This window comes from Hemicordylus capensis, chromosome 2 (genome assembly GCF_027244095.1).
Source record: "Hemicordylus capensis ecotype Gifberg chromosome 2, rHemCap1.1.pri, whole genome shotgun sequence".
Lineage (NCBI taxonomy): Eukaryota > Metazoa > Chordata > Lepidosauria > Squamata > Cordylidae > Hemicordylus > Hemicordylus capensis.
In genome coordinates this window covers 38,628,447-38,656,279 of record NC_069658.1, presented here as the reverse complement: position 1 = coordinate 38,656,279, position 27,833 = coordinate 38,628,447, and the positions used below count along the sequence as shown (strand labels likewise).

Sequence of the window (27,833 nt, the reverse complement as noted above, 5' to 3'; positions counted from 1 at the left end):
TTTTTCTTTTTCATGGCCAGGTGTCCAAAAATTTAGTCTTAGTTCGCTAGCCAGCCATTATTTGTGGTTGCCACCAATCCGTTCTCTTACCTCTGATCCTTTTCTGGCTCATAGGCTGAGGGCTTAGGAGAGAAGTGGGTCTTTTGTCATGTGCACTGATATCTGGAGATGGTAAGAAACAGTGGGAGCCTCCTCCTACTGCTAAGAAAGGATTCCTGCTGTTTCTTTCTTTCTCAAAAGTGGCAGTGGAAATGAGACCTCCAGTGAGGAGATCTCTGTGGTGCTGGATGTCCTTCTAGCCAGAGGGCTGGGTGGCAGTTGCCACTGGCGAGCTGGCAACTGGATTTGTAGATGCCTGGCCATGGCATAGAGCAGGCTTCCCCAAACTGTGGCCCTCCAGACGTTGCTGAACTACAATTCTCATCATTCCAGCCACAATAAGTTGTAGCTGGTGCTGGGGGTGATGGGAATTGTAGTTCAGCAACATCTGGAGGGCCGCAGGTTGGGGACGCCTGAGTGGATGGGATTAACCCTTTGCCCCTGCCAATTCCCTGACTTCAGCTGCCCCCTTTGAGCTGTTTTTATCTTCTGCACAGGTATCTGCCCCCTTTCTTGGTCTGACAGCTTCACCTAGATGAAAGTGAAGTAGGGCCTTTAAGGAAATGGCCACGTGATTCTTGCAGAGCTTGTGTACTGCAGTGGCTTAGACAATGTGCTCTTAATCAGAAAATCGCTGCTTCAGCCCTCACCTTTGCCATGAACTCACTAAGTGACCCTGGCAAGCAACTCCCTTTAAGTCTCAGGGACTTATATTTATATAGCACTTTTCAACAAAAGTTATCAAAGCTGTTTACAAAGAAAAATAATGAAGAAGATGGGTCTCTGTCCCTAAAGGGCTTGCATCTCATAAGAAACATAAAGTAGACTCTAGCAACAACCATTGGAGGGATTCTGTGCTGAGGTTGGATAGGGACAGTTGCTCTCCCCCTGCTAAATAGAAGAGAATCACCACTCTAAAGAGTGCCTCTTGGCTCAGTAGCAGGGGTTACCTGCACCTGGAAGCCAGTGGACACGGCATTTATAGCACTAGGATTGTGAGAATAGGAATTAAAGTTGTCTATAAATATCCCCAAACAGCCTATGAAAGGGCACACTACACAGTTCACTGCAATCATGAATAATAAAACCCTGATAGCTTTTCTCCCTCTCTTTGGGAGGGGGCAACATGAGGAAAGGGAACAGTTCCATCCCCGGAGGATTCCGGATTCAAGTCTACAAAGCAAATTGGGTCCAGGACTTTGGATGGAGGAGGGAAATTCAGGATAAGACTGACTTTGCCAGGCATGTGTTAAGCCCTCCCTTTTGAATTTCTGTAAGGAAATTGGTTCATCTCGAGGGCACTTTGTAAAGAGAGGGGACAACCGGTGCTTTATTACGCATGGCTCTGGTGTAATGTGTAGTTTGCCCCCAATAATAAGAGGAGGAAATACATTCAGATGGGGATTAAACAAAGGAATAAAGTACATAAGTGTTAAGATAGTAAGCAGGAGTTATGGAGAGACTGTGGTGCAGACATGAGCTAATAATGAAAAGAGATGTTAATCAAAATAGCCAAGAGTAACATGCAGTTGATTTAAAAATAAATAAATAAATGGATTCTTAAGGAGTGGGAACATCTTTGCAGTGCCCAGTTTTCCATTGCTGTTCTTCAAGGCTAAGTACCCTCAGAATGCTGATCACTCAAGATGGAATGAGTGCATGATCTTCACTTTCTGTTGCTCACATGTTGAGATCAGCAATGCTGTTGTCATTATAATTTGCATTAGTGACACTGATATTTATTGTTCAAGAGCTATTCTTGATGCCAAAAGAGACTTTGATTACGTTACTATGCCTAATTCCATGACAGATTTGAGTCATCATCTGTCATTGAAGAAGGGCATCAGAGTCCTTTTCCACTTCAGAGGAAACAAGAGGGAAAAATTGATATGCAGTGTTTCAATTCCTGAACACACCAGTGAATAGAAAAAAATGTCTATAATGGTCTTTGTGTTAGCTTTCTATGTATATTTCCCAGCCTTCAGCTGTGTGAAACAGTAACTCAGAGGTTACCACTAGTAGCATGACTAACATTGATGCTTAACCCCTATCTCCAAATAAGTGACGTTGTGCTTACAATGTCCTAATTATTTCCCATTCTATTTTTGTAGATTGTACTGATATTACACTTCAAGGCTGTTCACATGAGCAGGCCTACCCAGGCTTGGGCAGTCTTACCTGGGTAGAGATGCTCATGTGAAAAGCTGAGATTGTGACCGATCCCAGCACTGCCTCTTCGGGTTAGGGGTGTACACGGAACCGTTCTGGGTGGTTTGATTCAAATTCAAACCAAACTGCCAGACTGTAAACCAATTTCTTAGAACTAGCAGGTGGTTTGCTTCATACAGTTGAACCAGATCAAACCAGTTTGGCCTGGTTGTTGTTGTTGTTATTATTATTATTATTACATTTATATCCCGCTCTTCCTCCAAGGAGCCCAGAGCGATGTACTACATGCTTAAGTTTCTCCTCACAACAACCCTGTGAAGTAGGTTAGGCTGAGATAGAAGTGACTGGCCCAGAGTCACCCAGCAAGCATTACGGCTGAACTCGGGTCTCCCCGGTCCTAGTCCAGCACTCTAACCACTACACCACGCTGGCTCACCATCAAGTTGTTTGATGAAAAGTAACAACATAATAATAACACATGAGGTCAGTGTTTCTTCAACCGAAAGCAAAATAATAGCTCCCAGTAAGAAGGAAGATATGACATCTGAAGCTTCCATTGTGGCACTGAAAAGATTTGGTTTTATACTGGCACAGTTGTGCCCATACAGTTAAGATGAGGAGTGTTTTCAACATCCCATCATTATAAGCCTTGAACATTCTTATCCCTCTGAAATCATGCACACATCAACTAGACACCACTCCTCTGAATTTGGCGCAAATCCATTGCAAAGTGGTTGAGATACAGCAGTTTAAGTTTGTAACTCCTAAAAAAAGATTTCAAAGTGTTGGCAACATTTTTTGCACCACTGATATTATATTTTTAAATGGCTGATGTCTTTTTAGCAGTCCCCAAAAATTCAGGTCCATAAGGGACTGGTGCCTTTTGTCAGTTTGTCTAGTGATTTTTGAGTAATTATTGTTATAAATCCCCATAATAACAGGGAAAATAACTAAGGAAAAGTGAGCTAAGAGCATAACTGAGTCCGGCCACTGAGAACTCTGAAGTCAAAGTTGGGAGGGCCAAGTCCTGGCAATTTCTAGTGAGTGACTTCCAGGTTTTGAACATAGGGGCCTGATAAGGATAGTCTATAGGCACTCTGGCACTTGTATAGTTAAACAACCATTCCTCCCCCTCCCTCTCCTTTCATTGGTATTTGTTTTCTCCCTCCTTTCTCTGACCTCCACCAAAGGAAGGAAGCAGATGCCCTCAGCAAACCTTGGAATAAACTATTAGAAAGTAAGTCCATTGATTCCACTAGAGCTGAGTAAACACACATAGGAATGTTTTAATTATTTTATTTTTTACATTTATATCCCACTCTTCCTCCAAGGAGCTGAGAGGACCAGCAGAGATCTGAGGCTCCATGCACCTACACTTTGCCTTGGTCTTTCAGTTGAACATCGGGCTGGGGAGGGATGCATCCAGGCAGTCATTTAACAGGTGCATTTCCCCATATCACTTCCTAGAGATGCTCCTGATAAATTTCTGCCTGATGCATCCCTGATCAAGGCAAAGTGTGGGTGTGTGGAGCCTCATTTCTAAACCCATCATATACCAGACTGTACAAAGTCTTTACAGCTTATATGGCATGCGAGTTAAGATGGGTACCTTAACTTGCAGTTTTCATTCCTTTTAGAGCACGAGTGAAAATGTAAAGCGGCTTAACTCTCACCTTTAATGGAAGGTTTTTGGCTTACTGAATTGTATTTATATGCTCTAGTGTGCTGTCCTGCTCTAGTGGTTCCTTTCTGAATTACAGTCTGCCCATAAAGCTCTCGAGAAAAGAAGAGCCCTGCTGGATCAGGCCCAAGGTGCATCTGATCCAACATCTTGCTGGCCACAGTTGCCAGGCTGAGGCCTCCCAGAAGCCCAAGAGAAGGACTCAAGGGCAATAATGTGCTGGTGCTCCTCAGCAGCTCTGGCATTCAATAGCATACTGCCTCTGAACATAAGGTTCAGTTTAGCTATAAGGTCTAATAACCCCTGCTGCCTTGGCAAAGAGGCACCTTTTAACGTGGTGATTCTCTATATTTAGCAGAGGGAGAGTAACTGGCCTTCTCCACCGCCAGCACAGTACCTCCCATGACTGTTGCTGGTGTCTATGTTATGTTTCTTTTTAATTTGTGAGCCCTCTGGGGACAGGGATCCATCTTATTTATTTATTATTTCTCTGTGTAAACCGCCCTGAGCCATTTTTGGAAGGGCGGTATAGAAATCAGATCAATAATAATAATAATAATAATAATAATAATAATAATAATAATAGCTGTTGATAGGCCAATCCTCCGTGAATTTCCTGTTTTAAATCCAGCTAAGCAAGTGGCCGTCACTGCATCTTGCGGCAGCAAATTCTACACATTAATTATGTGTGAATTGAAATGCTTTCTTTCATCTGTCCTGAATCTACTGATAGTTTAGTTAGGTGATCCCTACATTTCAATATTATGTGAAAGTTGGCTGGGGGTGGGGGGGACCTCTCTATCTGCTATTTCAAACTCTGCTCCCACGCACAGAGTTTCCTCATTGACTTCAGTGACAGGAGCGACTCTGTACATGCACCACCAGTGCTCTGAAGCTGAGGAGATGGAGGCTGTTGCCCTCATCCTAAGTAAATATTCTGAAGTTTTCAACTGCCTGTAGAACAGGACTGCACAGCTTGGGCCCTCCAGCTGTTGTTGGACTACAATTCCCATCATCCCTGACTATTGGCCACTGTGGTTGGCAACAATGGGAGCTGTAGTCCAACACTACCTGCAGGCAGTGTTCCCTCTAAGGTGTGCGCATGTGCGTGTGCTCACAAGTTTTTTGATGTCCGCTCAGTTAATTTTAGATCCCGCTCAGGTTAAATCTGGAAGGACCCATTCTGAATGCACATGCACACACACTGCTTTGATACAGCCACCCAGAACAAAACTCATTCTGCACACACATGAAAAAAAAATTAGAGAGAACACTGCCAGCAGGACCTAAGTTGTACAGCCCTGCTGTAGAAGAACTCTTAAGTATGGTACATTTCATTTTCTTGGCTTTGTTAGAAGAGAGCTGGAATTGAAGGGCTAGAATTGTCTGTCTTCTCCATCACTATTCTCCTCTCCTGTAAGCCAGAAGCAGCATTCTCTCCCTCTCCTCCAGTTTAAACAAGTGTTCCCTGTAAGGAATCCCAGATGTTTACTACAGCTCCCAGAATCCCTAGCTGCAGTGGGCTTTGGCTGAGGATGCTGGGAGTTGTAGTCAACAACATCTGGGATTTTCAGTTAGAGGGAACACTGTTTTTATCAATCAGGCACTTAGAGTGGAATTGTATCAAATACTAATGAACATCGTTTCATATTTCGGTGAAGTGAAAAGCTAGTTTGTATTTGGTTAGCTAGGAAAATGCTATAAATGTTATATCACATTCTGCTGTGGCTTTTGTAACTGGTCACTACTTTTTTGTCTTAAGATTCAGTATGGCAACTGCTGTGTCATAGTAGGTATTTGCTATAACCTTCCCTGATCCCTTGGAATTAAAAGCTATACGTCTCCATCCTATCTCTCTAGCCAACTGGACATTCAAGTATAAGATGTTATACAAAGCTGTTATATTAATAATCTAACGTATTTAATTTATTTCATTGGCCACTTCTTACAGTACTTCCTCTGAGATGTGAGCAGCTGTCAATGATGTGCTTTTTATACCCTGTGATGGACCTACTTTTATTTCCTCTGCTCCTACTAATATGAATTTAACAACCTGTCATGCACCTGTTGTCATACGGCTGCACTGTACTTCTCATGTTTTAGCCTTCACTGACCTTGACATTTTATGTAAGAGTCTTATAAAGCTCCTGAAACCCGTTTTTGGCACATCAGGATGCAACACTAGTCAAATGAGCATACTAAGTATGCTTAGTTTAGCATCCTGGACAATATTAATAACAGGCATAGGCACATAGGAAGCTGCCATATACTGAGTCTACACAGACTGGCAATGGCTTCTCCAAGGCTGCAGGCAGGAATCTCTTTCAGCCCTATCTTGGAGAAACTAGGGAAGGAACTTGGAGCGTAGATGCTCTTCCCAGAGCGGCTTCATCCCCTAAAGGGAATATCTTACCGTGCTCACACTTCTAGTCTCCCTTTTGTGTGCAACCAGGGTGGATCCTGCTTAGCTTAAGGAGACAAGTCATGCTTGCTACCACAAGACCAGCTCTCTTCCAGGCTGTGCTGTTAGATTAATAGGAATGAAGTACAGGTAGGAGAAACTGGAGGGCTAATGTATAAATGCAGTTTCATCCTAGATCTGATAAGTGTACATACAGAACAGTTGCTCTTTAAAAGGTACTTTGACTCAGGAGAACAGACTCTATGTCCAACCATGTATATAGACACCTCATGGTGATGGAACCGGAGTATAGTACATATAATTGCATGTTTTATGAGGGTGTAGGTTAATTTTAGAGAAAAACTCACGGATGCCAAGTCTATCAATGGCTACTAGTCTTGATGGCTATCGACTATGCCCAGGATGTCTCTGAATACTAGTTGCAGGGGAGCAACAGCAGGAGAGGGGCCATGTCTTCATCACCTGTTTGTGGGCTTCACAGCCTTTACCAAGCTCAGTATGTGGAAATAATCATCCAAATAAATGAGTTGCCTCCTTTCCCCCTGTCAGAGAAAATTAGCCCACATAGATTTGGATATTCTCCCTTTAAGTACGGTTCTCTCTAATTCCTGTATTTCTGTGAGACCAAGTAGGTTTAGCCTAATGTATAGCTTGTTAATTGGTCTGTGGGCACAGTTGTATGGGCTCACTTGTGATCAACATTAGGCTTTTGTGTCTCAGTTGTTGTAGTGAAAAACCTGATTGCTAAGGATGATTGTAGTGGGGGTTGGGGAATGTGACCAGCTGCTGCTAAAAATATCAGCACAGTCATTTCTCTTGAGGTCTTGTTAATGAGTATAGAGGAGAAACTGCAGGTGATGGTGGCAAGAGCAAGACTGTGGCATTAAGTCAAAGGCAGTGTAAAGATGTTGAAGTGTCTTGGGTGTCTTATGCTGAGTCAAAGCAGGGGCCCACCACATGGACCAGTCTCATTGGCAGCAGTTCTCCAGGATCACCTGCAAAGGCCTCTCCCAGCCTGTTGCCTGAGAACTTTTAATTGGATGTGTTAGAGATTGAACTTGGGTTCCTACGCATGGAAAGCATGAGCCCTGCCCCAGAGGACAATCACGGTCTCACCCCTTAAGAAGGTTCTACCAGTACTTAGCTTCATAACAGCTAAGTATATCCCTCTCTTCCCCTGTTGCTGGGGAAAGCAATCGCTTAGGCAGAGTGGAACAAGCCTTTAAAATGTGCTTGGCTCTGGAAAGAGATCACGGGGTGAGTCAATAGCAGAAAGCCAAGATCTGCTGGCTGCAGCTTGCTTTGCTTCTTTGTGAATGATCAGCAAGAAGGTGACTCTTATTTACTTGGTGAAAGCTTTATATGTATTAATTTAATGTCTAAGCCATCTTTCCTATGGTCAGAGAAAGCAGCTTGCAATTTATGACAAAACCATAAAACCTAAGCACAATAATAAAATGTTAAACGATGTAGTATCGCAGGGGCAGGCAGTAGATAGATCTGGATTTACTGATAGATCTCTTGATGACTTGCGGTAGATAAGCGAGGGTTTCTGACTTTCCATTGCTTAATGATTCCAACAAGAAGAAGCCTTTTTCTAAATTAGGCTGCTGAAACAAAGAAAGCTAGGAGTGGATTTTTGTGTTAAAGGACAGTGAGCTCAAAACAAATTCCTAGCACTCAGAGGCATTCTGTTTCTTAATTTTAAGTTTATCCTACTGGTAAGGTAAAGTGTGCCATTGAGTCGGTGCTGACTCCTGGCGACCACAGAGCCCTGTGGTTGTCTTTGGTAGAATACAGGAGGGGCTTACCATTGCCATCCTGTGTAGTATGAGATGATGCCTTTCAGCATTTTCCTATATCACTGCTGCCCGATATAGATGTTTCCCATAGTCTGGGAAACATACCAGCGGGGCTTTGAACCGGCAACCTCTGGCTTGCTAGTCAAGTCATTTCCCCATTGTGCCATTAGGTGGCTGAGCCACTATTTTATACCTGGCTTGAGTTGATGGACTTTGTTCTAGTAAAAAGCAAAGCAGATCGAGCAAGCCTGAAATCTCATGCCTTTTCTTATTGTATTTATGCATTAGTGGCCAGTGTTTGCATTACTTAAGCCTACAAGTCTAAAAACATCTGATGGGAATTCTTCAGGAGTTGCAACTTTAGCCATTCAGTTACATGTCTGATTAAAATTAATTTGCAGGAGGCTCTGATCAAACTGTGCTTTGCAGTTCTGGTTTTGAGAGCAAGTGGTGTGTCTGGTTAACAGCAAACTAAAGTTGTTAATGAAGAAGGAAGGGCAGGAGGGGTGCATGTGCAAGCCTGCTAAGGCCAAACCACAATGAACTGAGCCCACAAGAGCAAGCAGGGGAGAATCAGTGCAGTGTGCAAGCTAGAAAGACGAAATATATTTGTTTTTATCTCATTGTTTTGAAAGTGCAAGATCAAGATTTTTTTCAAGGCAATTTTGGTGTTGCGTTTTCTCCTGATGTGATTCTGAGTCTTGAGTCATAGGCCCGCTTGGCTATTTGAATGAGTTAAGTTTGGCAAGTTAACTGCTTTAAGAATACCTACCAACACTTCAGAATGAGAAATAGAGGCAAAAGAATTTTACACACACACACAGAGGCAGGCAGGCAGGCATTCTGTGCATAGCTAGTAGATGGCTTGAAACAACCTCCTGATCTCAGAAGCTAAGGAGGGTCAGACCTGATTATCACTTGGATAGAAGACCATCTGAGAACACCAGGTGCAGTTATTGTTAATTATTAATTTGATTTCTATACCTCCCTTCCAAAAATGGCTCAGGGTGGTTTACACAGAGAAATAATATATAGATAAGATGGATCCCTGTCCCCAAAGGGCTCACAATCTAAAAAGAAACTAGATAGACACCAGCAACAGTCACTGGAGGTACTGTGCTGGGGGTGGATAGGGCCAGTTACTCTCCCCCTGCTAAATAAAGAGAATCACCACATTAAAAGGTGCCTCTTTGCCAAGTTAGCAGTTGTCTTGTAGATGCCTATACTGGCCAAGTGGTGATGATCTCTGTGCTCCCTCCCAAACCATGGGATTCTATGATTCTAGCTCTAAAGCAGGACTGCACAACATAAGTCTCAGGGGCTGGATTCGGCCCACAGTGACTATTTTATTGGCCCCCAGGTATCCTGAAGCAATACAGGAGCTGGAAACTGCCTTGTAGCGCTGTCCTGTGCATGCTTTCTCAGAAATATGCTCCATTGGTGTGCCCAGTGAGGCTTACTCCCATGTAAGCATACCTAGCATTGTTGCCTGAAAGCAACAACAATTTAGGGAGAGGAGAGGACTTGGCATTTGTTTAGGGCTGGCATATACTCTAGGGGCCCCACTCATTGAGCAAGGACAAGACCTATTCTCTGGCCACTATCCTTGGTTGAAACAATGGGTCCATTGACAGGGGGAATAGATACACAAGTAACTAATAATATTTTTAATTTTAATGTAATAATGTGCTAAAAAATGACCTCAGCCCCTGCACGCCAAGTTGTAGATGGTTCTGGCCCACCAGGGCATTTGGGTTGTGCAACCCTGCTCTAAAGCGATAATTTTCATATGGGTCCAGCAAAAAAAGACATCTAATGAATGGGACTGAAGCAGTATTTGTAACTGTAAGAATAGTCATCTTAATAAGCCCAAACAAAAAATGCATCAAAATAATGAGTGACAGCTAATTGGGGCTTAAGCAGAGCTTTTCACTGACCAGTCCGACTTAAGAAAGAGCTTCTTTTTGCCTTCAAGTTCACTCAGTAGCAAGTAGCAAGTTCATCACTACGTACCACCACACGCCCCTTACTCCAGTCACCAGCCTTCTCTGGATCACAGGCGGAATACGAATATGATGAATATTTATATACCACTTTTCAACAAAAGTTTCCAAAGTGGTTTACATAGATATAAATTAATTAATCAATTAATAAAATGGGCCCCTGCCCCCAAAGGGCTAACAGTCTAAAAAAGAAATGTAAGATAGACACCATCAACAGCTGGGGATGGATAGGGCCAGTTGCCCTCCCTCCTGCTAAATAAAGAGAATCACCACTTTAAAAAGGTGCCTCTTTGCTCGGTTTGCAGGGGACTACTTAGTGAGATTAGAATCCCATTGGGACAGAGCCCTCTACCTCAGCCAGCCCCCCCCCCACTGAACAGCTGAAGTATCCACACACTACCTTGGTAATTCATAACAAACCCACAGGTCTGGGTCAGAGTGTATTTTGGAAAAGGAAAAGACTACGTAACCTGCAAATAATCCATATACCTTCTTGATCATTCACAAACCAACTGGGACACAACACATGCTCCTTGCTTCAGTTCTCACACAGACCTTCTGGTTCACAAACCAACTTGAGCATAGTGCATTTATTTTTTAAAAAATATTGTTTGTTGGAATGCTAATAGTTCCACTTTCACTAGGTGCGAAGTTCTCTATGGCTAGAGATGACTCTTTCTGGCAGCTTTCCTGCAATAGGGGAAAAATGATTAAAAACCAATGGATTGGTCAATCTGCTTCAAATCAAATACATAGAGCCTTCCCACCCTGCCCCATATCTGTGCCAAATATCAAAGCCATATTCCAAGCCTTCCCAGAAATATGCAGGGGGAGGGATATAACCCACATAACTCCATAGTCCCATACACACACCTTCAAGGCTTCATGGTGGATGGCTGTGAGTGAGGACAGGCAGGCACAGAGCACACTGGAGGCAACAGCAACAGTGGCATGGCAGCAGAGGGCACAAGAGGAGCCTCCTTTTTAGGCTCCCACAGCAGCAGCTTGCCAGTGCCAGGAGAAAAGGCATTGCAGCACAGAGCTCACACTGCACGGAAGAGTGGCATTGGCAAGTTCTCTTAAGCACCACTCCTAGGGCCCTCCAGGGGAGCTGAGAGCTGGGTGGCCCAGCAGCAAAGGGACACTTTTGATTGACAGGCAGGCTGGCTCCTGGAGGCAGCATGCACTGTGCACAGACTGCCTACTCCCGCTGAACAGCTGATGATCGAGTTGGAGGAGGAGAACTCCCTGTGCAGCACGGAGCCCTCTAATTTGCTGGGAGGTGGGCCAGAGACAGGCTGGAGACAGGGGAGGGGGGCTTTGGAAAATCGCGATTCTGAGATCAGTGATCGTGATCCAGGAAACGTGGGAATTTGTGGCTGTCTCGGGTAAATTTGGACAGTTGGCTTGGCAGGTATGCTTTAAGCATCATCATACTTGCCTTCTCTTCTAGATGCATGTTTTTGGAACAGTGGTTGAATGTTGCATTTGACATCTGCATTGTAATATGCTTTGATATTTTGTAGTAGTGATAAAATGTTTGGAAGCAATTGGGTGAGAAGAATTGTGATCATATAGAATGTTCACAAGCATGACACCGAGTGAATTAAATCGTGAGCAATCCTGTTTTGTAAACTGGTTAGTTTCTGTGAGGAGAATGAAAAGTCAGTGTGGCTAGGAAGGAAAAACCTTCACAGAAGGAGCTGAAAACCGAAGAGGTCCCAGGAAGTAAACAGTGAAAAGGTGAATCATAGTCAATGGAAGGAAGAGGAGATAACAAGTCTGAGAAAATGACAGAACTGTAGCTCAGTGCTAGTGTATCTGCTTTGCATGTAGGTCCCGGTTCACTCCCTGGCATCTCCAGGTAGAGCTAGGAAAGACTGGAACCTTGTAGAACTGCTTCCAAGTCAGTGCAGATAATACTGAGGTAGATGGACCGATGGTCTGGCTTGGTACACGGCAGTTTCCTATGTGAAATGGAGGACAGGGATCCTGAAGAAAGGTGGGACTAGTGAGAAAAAGGGGGAAATTCACCATAGGGCCTAAGAACAGGAGATGCTTTTTGGGAGGGATAGGAGTGCTGGGAAGGCAGGGAGAGGGGCCAGAAGTTACGAATAGCTACAAATAGAAATGAATGAATATCCCTCCTGGATGAGTCATACTTTTTAATTTACCTTCAATAAAATGCATGACCGCTTCCTTCTAATATCTCATGGTAGGTAAGCTGCTGTTTGCATTTTTCATTCAGCACTGCTTTTGAAAAACTGTGGCCAAGTCCTCCTCCTGAGGTTAGAGAACTGTGAAACTGGGTCTGTAGCAGGATTCTTATGAGCCCAAATGGGAATGAAGATAACTTGGAAAGACCTGACATCAGCACATTCAGATGGGCAGGTCTGTTAGGGTGGGTAAACTCACGGCTGGCTTCTCCTTGTCCAGTGCACAAATAACAAAACTCTGCTGCCCAGTTATACTCTGTGCCAGGCAATGAAGCTTGTGTTCTGCAAGCATAAATTACAGGCGGCTGGCTATCTCCTGCTGGGAATCTTCTCAAATCTTATTGAAGGCATGTGAGGGGCAGTGGGACTCCTGCAGCTCCACATTCCATCTGAGAAGTGGTTTTGCTTACTCTGTCCTGGAGGGCTGCCCTGCCCTGAGGTAAATGACACACCCCAAGTTTTGTCTGTCAAAATGTTCCATTTTCAGACTGCTTTAATATCTGGAGTGTCTTGAACTATGAGTGGGATGAAACTAGGTAACCGTTTTGAGTGAGGTACAGCCAGAGTCTCCCGTTTTGAGCGAGTGGAATACAAGAATATAAATAGAACCCTTTCAGACTCATCCAGTAATCGGGAGTGTCTTAGAGCTGTTTGAACAAAGTTGTGTGGAGATGGCGGAGTAGGATGGTCAAGTGAATGTATGTAGGTTGGGGCAAAGCCTGATGCCACAATCCCACTTGTCTCCCCATATGTTTGCATTGGAATGGCCCTTAGGATCTAGGGCAGGGCTGCACAACTTCATCTCTCCAGCAGAAGCTGGACTGCAGGTCTCATAATCCCTGATTATTGGCCACTCTGGCTGGGGATGATGAGAGTTAGTCCAGAAGCTACTGGAGGATCCAAGTTGTTCAGCCTGGGTCTATTGGTGTTGGGCTACATGTGCACCAAATGATAGCTTGTTAGCAAGTGTGGAGGTAACCTGTATAATTTTGGGGTACAACTTGAGCCCTGTTTTAAAGGATAAATGTAGAAATGCCACATTTTCAGACTGGACTACATGTTAATCAAATTTCAGAGTTCTGGCATCATTTTCATAACCCCAAGGGAGTAAAGCTCAAGCATAGTGAGACTTAACAACTGTGTAACGTAAACATTCTCAATATCATGCTGAAAATTGTTTTTTTTTTAAATAGGCTAGTTGAATAATGACTGTTAAATTGGTATTTATTTTTCACCCGACTTGTAAAATGCAAGACTTAGTGGTTTTCATAACACCACCAACAAAATAATACCTCTTAATAATTATATTAAAATAATGGAGGTGTCTGCATGTGAACTATTATTTCAGGATTGCAAACAAAGTTACGTTTCTTGCAGTTTTGGTTTTAATGGTATCTTTCATAGTTTGGACACCTTTGGTTCTAACTGCTCATGTTGAGTGAGGAAATGGGCAAATGGAAGCCAAATTGGAAGGGATTGTAATCCTTGACTCCTGTTAATTATTCTATTTTCTATAGCTCTACATGGAGTGAAGCAAATTAGAGTCCCTGTCTTAAAGAGTTTACAACATAATACTGGCAACAGTGACAATTATGAACAGAGATTAGTGCACAAGAAGGGATGTAGAAGCTAATTATTTCCCCTTCTGCTTCAGTAGGTCTCGGAGTCGTATTTTTGCAGATTAGGTATGAAGTAGATTTGTTGGTGCAAGTGTTTCAGGTTCAGGTTCTTTATATTCTGCCTGGACCACCATATGAGACAGTGTTCCCAGTATTTCTTCTGTTAATGTGATGGTTGCACCTAGCTTTTCATATTTCAGTGCTTCTTAGCACCAAAAAAAGATGTACAATGTTCAATGTTTATAAACAATTTGTTTTAGTATGTGATATAAATGACTGGCCAGGTTTATTTTATACATTCTGAATATTGAATAATGTATAGGTTTTGCCTTCTAATGCCTAATTGATTAATCTGGAATCCAGAATAGACCTGTAGGCTCTAGTGCACCATGATAACAACATTTTTGGTTTAGAATAAACCAAGGAAAGGTGGAGGGGGGGGGTCTTGTGTCTGTGCTCATGCGTGCGTTGATTGTGCATATAACATTATGGTTTAGCATTGCTTGTGCAGCCTTGAAATAAGGAGCAGGTCCCTTCTTAGCCTGAAGATTGTGGCTGAGCCTTAGTCTTTGGGTTTTGATGCTCCAATTATTAAGTCATTACTACACTTCAAGGCCTATAATGACTCTGATCCAGATCAATTTTAGAACAGAAGTGCACATGGTGATCTGGTCTGAAAAACATCTGCAGGGGACATAACTTTAACATGTAAGTGTCAATTTTATCTTCCCTGCTGACTAAATCTGCCTAAGTACCTGCAGGCTTGGTGTGCATTTCTTTTAGAGTATTATAATGTGAGTAGGCCTTGTTGAAACATAATACATTCATTCACGGCTATTAAGAGGTGTGTGTAATCAAATGGTACATCAGCTGATCTTTTGTGCATATTTATATGACCTTAATTGTCTTATAATGAGGTTATAGTGGGATATCCATATCTGAAGATAAGTAACCTCCTCATGGCCTTAGGACAGTGTTTTGACTTTCATTAAACTTTAAGCTCAGAATCTGTGATAATGGATTTGTTAAAATTGATGCACATGACACAGCAGGGGGAGCACATAGAGCCTATGGGAACTCTTTCTAATTGATTTCCCTTTCCCTCTCATGCACAAGTCTATTGTATATCAACTGTGATAAAAACCAAGTGTGTTTGATTGGTTCTAACTTGTTTTCTAGATACAGGTGAAGAGCGGGAAGCTTGCTGGCAGACAAATATTATCTCAGCTGAGTGGTACATAAAGGTAGCTTATGGCACGTGAAGGGCAGAGATAGACTGTGGATTTTGTCTGTGACAAAGATAGCTGTATCAACAGCAGGCTGAAGTAGGAACGAGTTCATTTCATTTAATTTATTGCCTTGAATATATGATAAGTACCTGTCATATTCTGTGATGCAGAATGCCTCATCTGGCATTAATTAAAATGTGCCACTGAATATTAATTACTGAAAAGCTTACTCCTATTCAGGGAGTAACTCAGGATCTGATTTTCTTCTATATTACTGTTATGCTAAGAGAGAGGAAAAGAGGATATAAATAACTTCTATTCAGCATTTGGTATGGAAGTGGAAACATGAGATTCACAATGGGCTGAGGGGAGAATATTGATATTATCCATTCCTCCTATTGTTCTGCATCTCCCCCCTGCATTAAAAGGTCTCACTGCAACCTACCTCCATGGAGGAAACTTGTAAGGGGACCTGCACATGTTGCCATTGCTGCAAGCTTATTCAGCTTGGCAACTCTCCAGATGAAATGGGCTATCAGCAGAGGCAGCTAATTCCTCTGTGACCTATCTTCATTCTTATTCTGCCATGGGGTGTGGTGATGGCCACCTATTAGGTGGCTTTAAAAGGGGCTCAGACCATTTTTGGAGGACAACCTTATCAATGGTTACTAGATGCTTATAGGCTACCTCCGACTTCAAGGGCAGGAGGCCACTGGACTTCAGTTGCAGGGGAGCAACTGCAGGAGAGAGGATATGCCTTCATCTCTTCCTTGTGGACTTTGAAGAGGCATCTGGTGGGCACATTTACGAGGCCTGTGGGAGGTGTGTCAGCTTAGCTACCAGCCTCCGTGACTATGTTTTGGCTCAAGTGTAGGAAATTAGCATCAAATGGTACAGAGCTGTGAACAGCAATAAAAATACCTTGAGAGCTGTGTGGAACAGGCAGCCATGATGTGGATGCACTGGAAAGGGAAAGAAAGAGGACGGAGACGTGACTTTGAAAACAAAGAGTTGCTTTATTGAAGATAATAGGGATATTTGGCTCCCCACCAAAGGCTCTTGAATAAACTTAGCAGTCATGGGATAAGGGGACAGGTTCATGTGTGGATCAGTAACTGGTTGAAGGACAGGAAACAGAGAGTAGGAATAAATAGTTTTCACAATGGAAGTAAGTAAGAAATCCCCCCCCCCCGATCTGCACTGGGATCAGTGCTCTTTAATTTGTTCATAAATGATCTAGAAGTTGGGGTAACCAGTGAAGTGGCCAGATTTGCAGGTGACACTAAACTATTTAGGGTAGTGATTCTGAGGAGTTTCAAAAGGACCTCTCCAAACGCTTGTGAGGGGATGACAAAATGACAAATGCAGTCCAATGTAAGCAAATGTAAAGTGATGCATATTGGGGCAACCCACCCACCCCAAATACACAGATGGGGTCTGAGCTGTCAATGACTGATCAGGAGAGAGATCTTGGAGCCATGATGGACAGCTCCTTGAAAATCTACTCAGTGCACAGCAGCTGTGAAAATGGCAAATTCCATGCTTGGAATAATTAGGAATGGGATTGAAAATAAAAATGCTAATATCATAATGCCCTTATACAAATCTATGATGCAGCCACATTTGGAGTACTCAGTGCAGTTCCTGTCATCATACCTTAAGAAGGACATTGTAAACCTGGAAAAGGTACAGAAGAGGGCAACCAAGATGATCAGGGGCCTAGAACACCTTCCTTATGAGGCAAAGCTACAGCATCTGTGGCTTTTTAGTTTGGAAAAGAGGTTCAGAGAGACATGACAGAGATGTATAAAATTATGCATGAAGTAGAGAGAGTGGACAGAGAAACTTTTATTCCTCTCTCACAATAGAACCAGGGGCCATCACATGAACCTGAAGGCCAGGAAATTTAGGACCAACAAAAGGAAGTACTTTTTCACACATGCAAGAGAGCTTACATTTTCTCCTTTGTTCCTTTTTGCAACTCTCAGGTGGGTCTGTTCTGCATTTCTGCTTTTGCCATAATGCAGTCATCAAGGGGCATTTCCTTTGACTTGCTACAGGTTTTTTGCAAATGAACCTGAATATTGCCTTTTAGGAAACACTTTACAAAGGAATATAGGAAGCTGCCATATACTGAGTCAGACCATTGGTCTATCTAGCAGCAGCTTCTCCAAGATTGCAGGCAGGAATCTCTCTCAGTCCTATCCTGGAGAAGCCAGGGAGGGAACTTGGAACCTTCTGCTCTTCCCAAAGTGGCTCTATCCCCTCAGGGAAATATCTTACAGTGTTCACACTTCTAGTCTCCCATTCATAAGCAACCAGGGTGGACCCTGCTTAGCTAAGGGGACAAGTTATGCTTGCTACCACAATAACAGTTCTTCTCTCACTTTGCCAGAACAACTTTTTACCTCAAATGCAGCCAACATTACATGAAGCACCCCAAAATGGTGAAGGAGTGGTTCTGGTAACAACACTGTGGGAAACAGGATGCTGGACTGGATAGGCCTTGTGTCTGATCCATCAAGGCTCTTCTTATGTTCAAGGTGACTCTAGTTGTTCTAAGTGACGGATCACTATGTCAGTGACTTGATATCGGGCCAAAAACCCAGGTTTGGTTCGATATCAACGCCCCACCCCCCGCGGCCTGTTTGGGGGGTTCTAAGTTTTTTTAAAAAATTAGAAATATAACTCTGCTGCTCCAGGGGGGTTCTCCTAGACCACATGGTGGGGTGCCCGGAGGTTCCCCCTCCCCCTGCCAGCCTCTGTTAATTTCCAAATTGCCTGGTTTGAGCAGTCTGTTCTGGTCCTGACCCAGCCACGTAGAGGCCTATTGGGCATGTGCAGCAGCCTCCAAAATGGCCACTGCAATAGAGGGCAGGCCCATAACATGCTGAAGACTGCCCAAACTGGGTGATTTGGACATTAACAGAGGCTGGCAGGGGGAAGGGGAACCTGTGGAGACCCCTCACACCCGTCCATGGACTCGGAGAAGCTCCCCGGAGCAGCAGTGGTGAGATAGTGTTTGTGTGTGTGTGTGCATCTGTCTATCTGTCATACCCAGTCCAGTTCAAGTCCAGTCTGGACTTGAACTGAACTGGGCAACTCAGTTTTGTGCACACCCCTAGTTAGCCCAGGTGGTTTAGTGGCAGCAACAGTGTCATCCTACAAAATGTGGCTAAGCATAAGGACTAGGGAGTTGGTGAGGGCTAGGTATCTATTTGGGGGGGATATATATATAGCAGTTTCACTTTCAACACTTTCATTGTAACCTAATAACCCCCCCCCCCCGAATAACCTGTTATTTATTTAAAAGATTACTTATCCTGGATAAAATATTTGGTTATTTGGAAGACCGATACTATTAACCTGTACACACAACCATGAGAGGGGCGGGGAGGGTGGATGGGGGGATAAGGCAGGGATAAGCCTACCTTCGCCCTAGATGATCAACGGTATCCTCTTCGGCGCGCCGGCACATGCCTACGCGATCCACACTGCTCTGAGCAGTGTGGATCACTGGAGGCCAGGAATATGAGTCTCGGCATCCAGGAATCCCAAAATGCACTATGTGGGCACGCACATGATCCTGAGGTTCCTTAACCTGACGCTGAGGATCCTGAACCTGAGGTTGAGGATGCACTCTCGCCCTCTAACCCCGATTTTAGGGGCCGCGATTAAGAGTCGGGCTAGCAGGGGCAGAAGTGTGGGATCGGGAGTGATCCTGATGCTCCACACGAGTAGCCCAACCTAGACTGTGCTGTCCTAGCCTGGGTTGGGCTGCTCATGTGAATAACTTCAGTGTGTTTTTGCACATGGTATCAGCTTTTTACAAAACTTTATGTATAATTTAGTCAAATCAGGATAAGATGGTTGCCTTTAGAACATGCCAGTGCTTACAAAAACATTTTGCCTGTTGTGGAATCTGCTTGAGGGATACATTCCTTTGGAAATAAGATGCTAAGTGACATAAGAAATGAGAAACTGAATGGATTATATTCTAAATTGCTGAATAAAGGAGAGGCTTTTTAAAAAACATGATCTTGGCATCTCCTGATGTAGCATAATCACATTAAAGAATCAATAGCTAATAGGCTTCATTTCTAGTGGTACCAGTAGTAAATATATTTTACCATGTACCTTATGGCCCAGAGAAAATGGTGTCTCAGCAGACTGCAATGAAAATCAAAGTGAAATTTCATGGCCTGTTTTTTATCTTGACAACTTGTTCCAGCTCCACAGGTTTTCTTTTAACTGTAAGTTGGACAATTGATAAATTGCCATATTGTCCTATATAGAAAAGTGCAGGCCAATCAGGAGTATATAATCAAGGAATGTGGACATTGGATTGGAAACTTCAATTCCAGAATAAACGGAAGGTTTGCATAGTTAGAAATTGAGGTTTCCTGTAGCCCTTATTCTCTACTTAATCAGCTTCTTACATGAGTCAGGGCTGACTACTTGGTTGCTGGGATGGAAATGAAATCCAAAGAAAGTAGGAATTAAAACAGAGTTGAAGGAAAGGATTTTGAACCATCATGGAAGCCCTTTTAGATAATCTTACTGTTTAATCCACTGATGTTCTGGAATTGCAAAGGTGGAATATATAGGCCACACTGTTAATTACAATGTCATAATCTCAAGGATTGCTCTACTGCAAAGAACTCCACAGTGTTGTATGTATCTAGTTGTAAGTGTGACGTAAAAAAAACACATCCATGCAAAAATGCAGTATGGCAATATGGTGTAAAGCTATTGGACATCACAGAAATTCAAACAGAAAGAAGGGAAGATGGCAGCAGAACTGTGATGACGTATCCATGGAGGACATAATCCTCTAATGACATATAAATTGCTTTGGCGACATGAAGCCACATGAATGGCAACATGAAGCCATTAATTATACTGATAACATACACAGGATCAAATTCCTAGATGATGCTTAAGGTTGTGCAAATACGACCTAATGCTATGCATAGTTTGACTATGCATGTTGACTATAGAAAAAGTGCTTGAGTTTATGGGTCACATTTCACTTTCTTTTTTATTGTATTTTCTCTGTATTTTATTTTATTTTATTTATTACATTTATATCCTGCTCTTCCTCCAAGGAGCCCAGAGCAGTGTACTACATACATATGTTTCTCCTCACAACAACCTTGTGAGGTAGGTTAGGCTAAGAGAGAAGTGACTGGTCCAGAGTCACCCAGCAAGTATCATGGCTGAATGGGGATTTGAACTCGGGTCTCCCTGGTCCTAGTCCAGCACTCTAACCACTTTTGCTGTATATAACTGGGAAGAAGATATTTTAATTGATATTTTTCGTATTTGCATAAAATGGATCTCTAGAGGATGTTAAAAGTGAATGTTAGAGGGCTGGAAGAAGGTTAATTTACTGTGGTCTGATACTGATGGGTTATTTTCATATTTCATTGTGTAAATGAGCTTTGGACATTTGCACTAAAGATCACACAGTGAAAACAGCTCAGCTGCTTGTTTCTAGGGATGTGCATAAAACTGATTTGCCCAGTTTGGTTCGAATTCAAACCAAGTTCGAACCAGGAGGGGGTGTTTTGGTTTTGGTTTTGCTCAAACCACCTTCTGGTTCAGTTTGAATTCGAACCAGTTTAAAGCTGGTTTGAACTGGTTCAAACCTCAAAAAGTGGGTGGGGTGGTAGCTGGCGCCCTTGGGTACCTGCCACCCAAACCCCAGAGCAATCGGACACTCGTACGCTTTTTTAATGAATTTTTGAAATTTTTATTTTTTCCTCATAGGATATAATGGGACTTGAACCAACCCATTATTCCCTATTGTGGAGCACCCATGGGTGCCAACAAGCACCTAAACCCCAAAGCATTCGGACACCCCTATGATTTTTTATGAATATTTGAAATATGTTTAATTATTTTTCTGATAGGTTATAATGGGACCCAAACCAGCCTGTATCCCCTATTGTGGAGCACCTAGGGTTACAAAAGTGGGGTGGGTGGTAGGCACCCAGGGGTGCCTACCACCCACAAAACCCCAAGGCAATCGGACACTCCTCTGATTATTGGTGAATTTTAAAAGTATTTTTGAATTCCTCATAGGGAATAATGAGGATTCCAACAAATGTATAGCTTCACGTCGGGGGGGAAAGGGGTGTCCTAGAGCAGTGTGTGGTGGGTGGTAGTTCCCAAGGTGGGCAAGGGAGCTATCAGAATTATTTGAAAGGAATTGGGCAAAGGGCTGATTTTTAAGTGATTTTTGAAGTTTATGTGTCTTTAAGGTTAGCAATGAGAGTGGATTCATGGTTTGTCATTGAAAATCTTATATGCTACCAAAGAATCTACACTCAGAACACTTCAGAAACAACAAAACCCACTACCCCATGGGTTAGCAACCCATGGGGGTGGTTAGCACCCTTGCTCTGGGCCACCCCAGCACCCCCAAGTGCAGTTATGGGGCTGCTGAAACCTCCATTCTTCCCTATGGAGAAAAACCTTAAAGCCACTTGTGGGGTGCTGGGGTGGCCTAGAGTGAGTGGTAGTCTAGTGCACAGAGGGTGCCAACCACCCCATGGGTTGCTAACCCATGGGGTACTGGGTTTTGTTGTTTCTGAGGTGTTCTGAATGTAGATTCTTTGGTAGCATATTAAATAGCTATAATAGGCATATTGGATAGCCTATTTCAGGCTAGACCTCTCTGACCCTGTTCAGAAAAAACTGGAGCATTTCAGAGCTCCAAATGGCAGTGATAATCTGCTTCTCCCCCCCCCCCCCCCAATCATAGCCGGTGGGGGGAAGGCACCTTCTGGCACCTCTCACCTGCCTGTCCACACATTTTTATTTTATTTTTTTAGTATTTAGGCTTTAAATTGTACTCACAGTTTAAAGCAAAAACAGAAGATTCTTTGGTGGCATCACTTCCCCTGAGATTATATCTGTCTTCTGCATTATCTGTGAGTATAATTTCTTGATTACTTAAAAAAAAATTTAAAATCAGAAGGATGGTTGGATTTACTTTTAATTTAATACACAGAGTCCAGCCATCCTTGCCTTCCTGTGTGCAAGCTGTGGGGGCTCCCAGGCTAGCCATTTGCATCCCCCCTCCCCCACACTTCCCCCCTTCAACATAGATTATGGAATTTTTTTTGCCGATTTCACTGACCCGACTTTACTGATTCTGACCTCAATGGTCCAAAAGGACCGGAACCGACATCCCCTACTTTAGTTTGGGTCGAATCTGCTCTGAATCTGATTTTTTGAATCATGCACAGGCCTAATATACATTAGCCTTCTTGACATGTTTGTGTACATGGGACATTGTGAAGAAACAAGTAGGAATATGCGAACCTGATCGAATTTGAACTGGGGTGGTTCGAAGGTTCGAATTCGAACCAAATGGGGTGGTTCGATTCAAACTGGTTCAAACCAGTTTGAACCTCCAAAAGTGGGTGGGGTGGTAGCTGGCACCCATGGGTACCTACCACCCAAACCCCATAGCATATAGTATTATTGCATATTAGTGCCTTCCCCCCACCTGCTATGATTGGGAAGGTGGGGGAGCAGATTATCGCTGCAATTTGGAGCTCTGAAATGCTCCAATTTTTTTCTGAACAGGGTCAGAGAGGTCCAGCCTGAAATAGGCTATTCAAAGTCAGGTTCAGACTCTCCCTGACCCCTTCCAATCTAGGTAAAACTGGACCATTTCCAATTTTTCTGATATGACTTTTCATGGGCCCATTGTATATTATACCTGTGAGCATGGGTCCTGCTATGGTCATGGAAATCTCTACAGAATGAACACACACTGTTTGCATGCAGAAGGTTCCAAGTTCCCTGCCTGGCATCTCCAAGATAGGGCTGAGTGAGAGTCCTGCCTGCAACTGCCTCATAGGAAACTGTGGTTCCTATGAGGCAAGGCTACAATAGCTGGGGATATTTAGTTTAGAAAAAAGACAACTGCAGGGAGACATGATAGAGGCCTTTAAAACCATGCATGGTGTGGAGAAAGTGGATAGAGAGAAATTATTCTCCTTCTCACATAACACTAGAACCAGCGGTCTTCCCAGAAATTGATTGCTGGGAAATTTAGGACCAGCAAATGGAAGTACTTTTTCACACAACGCATAATCAACTTGTGGAATTCTCTGGCACAAGATGTGGTGACAGCCAACAATCTGGATGGCTTTAAGAGGGGTTTGGATAACTTCATGGAGGAGAGGTCTATCAACGGCAACTAGTCAGAGGGCTATAGGCCACCTCCAGCCTCAAAGGCAGGATGCCTCTGAGTACCAGTTGCAGGGGAGTAACAGCAGGAGAGAGGGCATGCCCTAAACTTCTGCCTGTATGCTTCCAGTGGCATCTGGTGGGCCAGTGTGTGAAAAAGGATGCTTGACTAGATGGGCCTTGGGCCTGATCCAGCAGGACTGTTCTTATGTTAACATAATAGCCCTGTTGGATCAGGATCAAAGCCCATCTAGTCCTGCATCCTATTTCACACAGTGGCTCACCAGATGCCTCCGAGAAGCCCACAGGCAGGAGATGAGGGCTTGACCCCTCTTCTGCCGTTGCTCCCCTGCAACTGGTATTTAGCGGCATCTTGCCTACAGCCACCAGACCAGCAGCCATTGGTAGACTTGTCCTCCATGACTTTGTCTAAGCCCCTTTTAAGGTCATCCAAGCTGGTGGCCATCACCACATTCTGAGTCTGATAAGTCTTCCAAGTTCTGTCCTGGTTGTGTGTCATTTGCAAATTTGATGAAGATTCCCTCCATCCCTTCAACTAAGTCATGGATAAAATTGTTGAAGCTTACCAGCCCAGGACTAAGCTGTGCAGCACTCCGCTCGAAATGGGCATGGCTTGCCCAGACCTGAGCTTCCCTCTCAGTGGTATTAGTATTCTAGTGCTAAAAGGATAAAAACCCTCCATCTGGAAGTGCCCTTAGATGGAAAGATTGCAAGGAGCCCCTGCTTAAATTATCGTCATGATTATATGAATGTTTTGAGAAACCAAACCATCCATATTGACCTTTTATACTTCACTCTCATCATCTCTCTTTAAAGCATTAGTAAGACCCAAAGAAAGAAGACACAACTTGACCTCCAGTCATCAATCATTTACTGATTGAATCAAGTCTAAGTTGAAAAAAGGAAGGAAGGATATAATTTTAGAAGAAGGGAGGATTTAAATTGATGACAATAATTGAATGTTTCTAGGTGATGTCAAAACAGGAATCCATTCATTCTCTGTGTTAGGACAGAATTACATATTACAAGGCAAAGATGGAGTTCAACCCTATGTTTGCCTTGTAATGCTAATGCAGAATGGGGAAGCATTTGCAAGGGAAAACTGTTGAGCAGAAGAGGGGAACAGATAAAATAAAGTACTTGTTTGCACAACCCATAAATTGCACAAACCCCTACTAATTGGGCAAAAAGGCACTTTTTAAATTGGTGACTTTCTTATATTTAGGGAGAGGGAGAGCAATTGTACCTGCTCAGCATAGCATTTCTCCAGTGGCTATTGCTGGTGTGTCCTCTCTGTGCCTATGCACATCCATGTGTGTGTAAAATTGTGAGCGCTTTTGGGACAGGAAACCAGTTTCTCATACCTTTGCTATGTAAACTGCTTTGAGATCATTTTCTGTTGAAAAGTCATATATAAATATTTTAGTAATAATAAAAAATAACAATACTCTATAAAATTTGGTGCTGTAGAATGTAGTGATGGCAACTGTCTTAGATGACTTTAAAAGTAGATTAGACAGATGCATGGAGGATAGGTCTATCAAAGCCTCTTGGTCATGATGGCTATATGGAACCTCTCCGCTCAACTGGATGCAAGCTTCTAGGAACCAACTTCACAAGAAGGCTATTGCTCACTTTAAAGCCCTGTCCATGAGCTTTCCAGAGACATCTTGTTGATGAAAACTACTACTACAAGTTCTCAAAGCAGTTCACAGAGAAAAATAATTAATAAATATGATGGTTCCCTGTCCCAAAGGGCTCACAATCTAAAAATAAACACACTGTGGACACCAGAAACAGTTATGGAGGGATGCTGGCTGGATAGAGCCGGTTACTCTCCTCCTGCTGAATATAAGGGAATCACTGCTTTAAAAGGTGCCTCTTTGCTTAGTTAGTAAGGCAGCCACTGAGGGAAGCAGGATGGTGGACTTGATGGACCTTTTGGTCTGGGCAACTTTTATGCAGGGTCTTAGTTCTTTCCCCCCACAAATGCTCCCGGGGTCATTTTAAATCCGCCCCCTGCTTCCAAGCTGAATTAAACGTTAAAACTAATTGCAGGAAAATAGCTGAAACATTTTCAGGTGGGAAACAGCAGATACAAGGAGGATTAAGCATCCCCCTCCTGTAAGGGGATTTCCCCTAATAATCCCCCCACTCACTTCCATCTATTATATTAATTCTCCTGGGTGTGCCTTAGAATGTGTGTCCTGGCATCCAGCTGATTGGCTGGGCAGTGGAGGCACCTGATTGGCTAAGGCGCACCTATGCAAGCAGCGGCAGCGGGCCTGGCCCTGGAGGCCAGTGGCAGTGGTGGGTCTTGGCGGCTGGGTGAAATGGACCCGCCAGCCAGAGCTGCTGGACGCGAGCCGCTGGACCCAGCAGCGCCGAGGCGGCGGAGAGGCCGTGCCACAGCCACAGCAAGGAAAGGCTGGGCCCAGGCCGGCCCGAAGAAGAGCCCATGGGAAGAGAGCAGAGAGAGAAGGCAATAGAGGGAGCCAGTAGGGGGACACCTGGTGCTGGAGACATTTGACAGGCGTGTGGCAAAAGGGAGCAGTTAAGCAACAGTTGGCCGCTCACTGTATCTGCCACAGTACCTGCACAGTAGAGATGGAGACTGAGGGACTTGATGTAAAGACTGACAAAGAAAAAAGGACCATGGTAGAGTAACAGGCGGGCAGGGGGACTGAAGGGCTGGGGTGGGGGACAAAGCTACGGAGAGCCAGACCGTGAGGAAAAGCAATCACGACTCCCCCCTACCCCCCCAAAAAAGTACTGAGGGCTGGGGGAAGGGGCCAACAGTAGCCACACTCAACAGGGACTTCTAGGGCCAACACTGGAGCAAGAGGTGGGGAGGATGGAAGGGGAGACAATGGGGCAAGAGGGAGGGGTAGAAGGTGAAACAATGGGGCAAGAGAGAGAGGTGGAAGGTGAGATAATGGGGCCAGAGGGATGGGGGAAAGTACTGTGTCACTCCCCAGCAGCTGACCTGCCCACCAAAAAATACCCCCCCCCAAAAAAAACCCTGGGGGCTTTAAAGGACAACACTGGGGCAAGAGCTGGGGGCGATGGAAGGGGAGACACTGGGGCAAGAGAGAGGGGTGGAAGGCAAGACAATGGGGCAAGAGGGGGTGGTGGAAGGGGAGACACTGGGGCAAGAGGAAAGGGGGAAGGCGAGACAATGGGGCAAGGAAGGGGAGTACTGTGTCATTCCCTAGCAGCTGACCTGCCCACCAAAAAATAAAACTCCAAAAAGTAAGTAAACTACTGCACAGATGCTCTGTGCGGGTTCAGCTAGTATCCAGATTTTCTGTTGTGTCACACACACAGGTTTGGGAGTTCTTTTTGCCCTTGTACATGAAGTTTCACCTGAGAACCATGCTACTGCATACAGAGCACTAATCACAAAAGAAATGTTTTAGAAATACATTTCTAAACCAAATACATTGATTCAATTTGATCTCTTGTAAATGAACAAAAATGTATAGCTCATGCCTAATGCTTACTAGAGTTTTGTGTTGTTTTTTTAAGTAAAGCTGGTTTTCTTTTATGGAGGTCTGAAATAAGGAAGTACTCAAAATAATATATTTTTCTATGCAAAGTTGTTTACAGGCTATTAGACAAACTAAACATGATTCTTGGGTACATAGGTGGAACTGTGACTCCATCAGGCTAAGAACTGGTAACTTTTATTCTCACTTTAACTCCTAAGTGGAAGCAACCTTAACTTCCTTAGCTGAATGAACTTGTGCAAAATAGAATTATTTACGGTTAACTAAGATTATATGTCTGTGACAAATGTGTCCTGATATCGGTTGGCTGGTTTGGAACATGAATTCTAAATCTCTCTTCAGTCATCCAAAGTGGCTTCTTCTCCCCCGCTTCCCCCATTAATTTCATGATTAAAATATAGAGTAGTAGTGCATCATTGCTTAACTCTTCCAAAGTAACTGAATTTGAAGTGTTACTGTAATTAAACTTAGATTAAATGCCTGCCTTAAATTCTGAAAGTTAAAACTTACTACAGCAACAAATATTTATACAATGCTTTTGAACAAAAGTTCACAAAAACAATAAATAAATAAAATGGTTCCTTGTCCCAAAAGAGCTCACAATCTAGAAATAAACATAAGGTAGACAGCAACAACCTCTACTGGGACGATGCTGTGCTGGGGTTGAATAGGGACAGTCTCCCCTTGCTAAATATAAGAGAATTGCCACTTTTAAAAGTGCCTCTGTGCTTAATTTGCAGGGGAAAGGCTCTAGATTTGGTTCCACAACCTGGATAAACCAGGTAGTCACCTTGAGCCCAGGACTGGTAAGCACTCGAGGCTTGCTTGTTACTGCAAGGACAAACTGAAAGAGGA

At 43.6% G+C, this 27,833-nt stretch overlaps 1 protein-coding gene across 13 annotated transcripts in view; it reads left to right on the top strand.

Annotated features, from left to right (window-relative positions):
* PDE4D (phosphodiesterase 4D) overlaps positions 1 to 27,833 on the top strand; it is a 990,732-nt gene that overhangs the window by 571,323 nt on the left and 391,576 nt on the right. The window contains exon 1 of one of the 13 annotated variants that reach the window (XM_053289934.1): positions 7,242 to 7,628. The exons of 11 other annotated variants lie outside the window; for them this stretch is intronic. The gene's annotated coding sequence lies outside the window, so the exon portion shown is untranslated. One more of the 13 variants, XM_053289938.1, reaches the window with a different exon arrangement.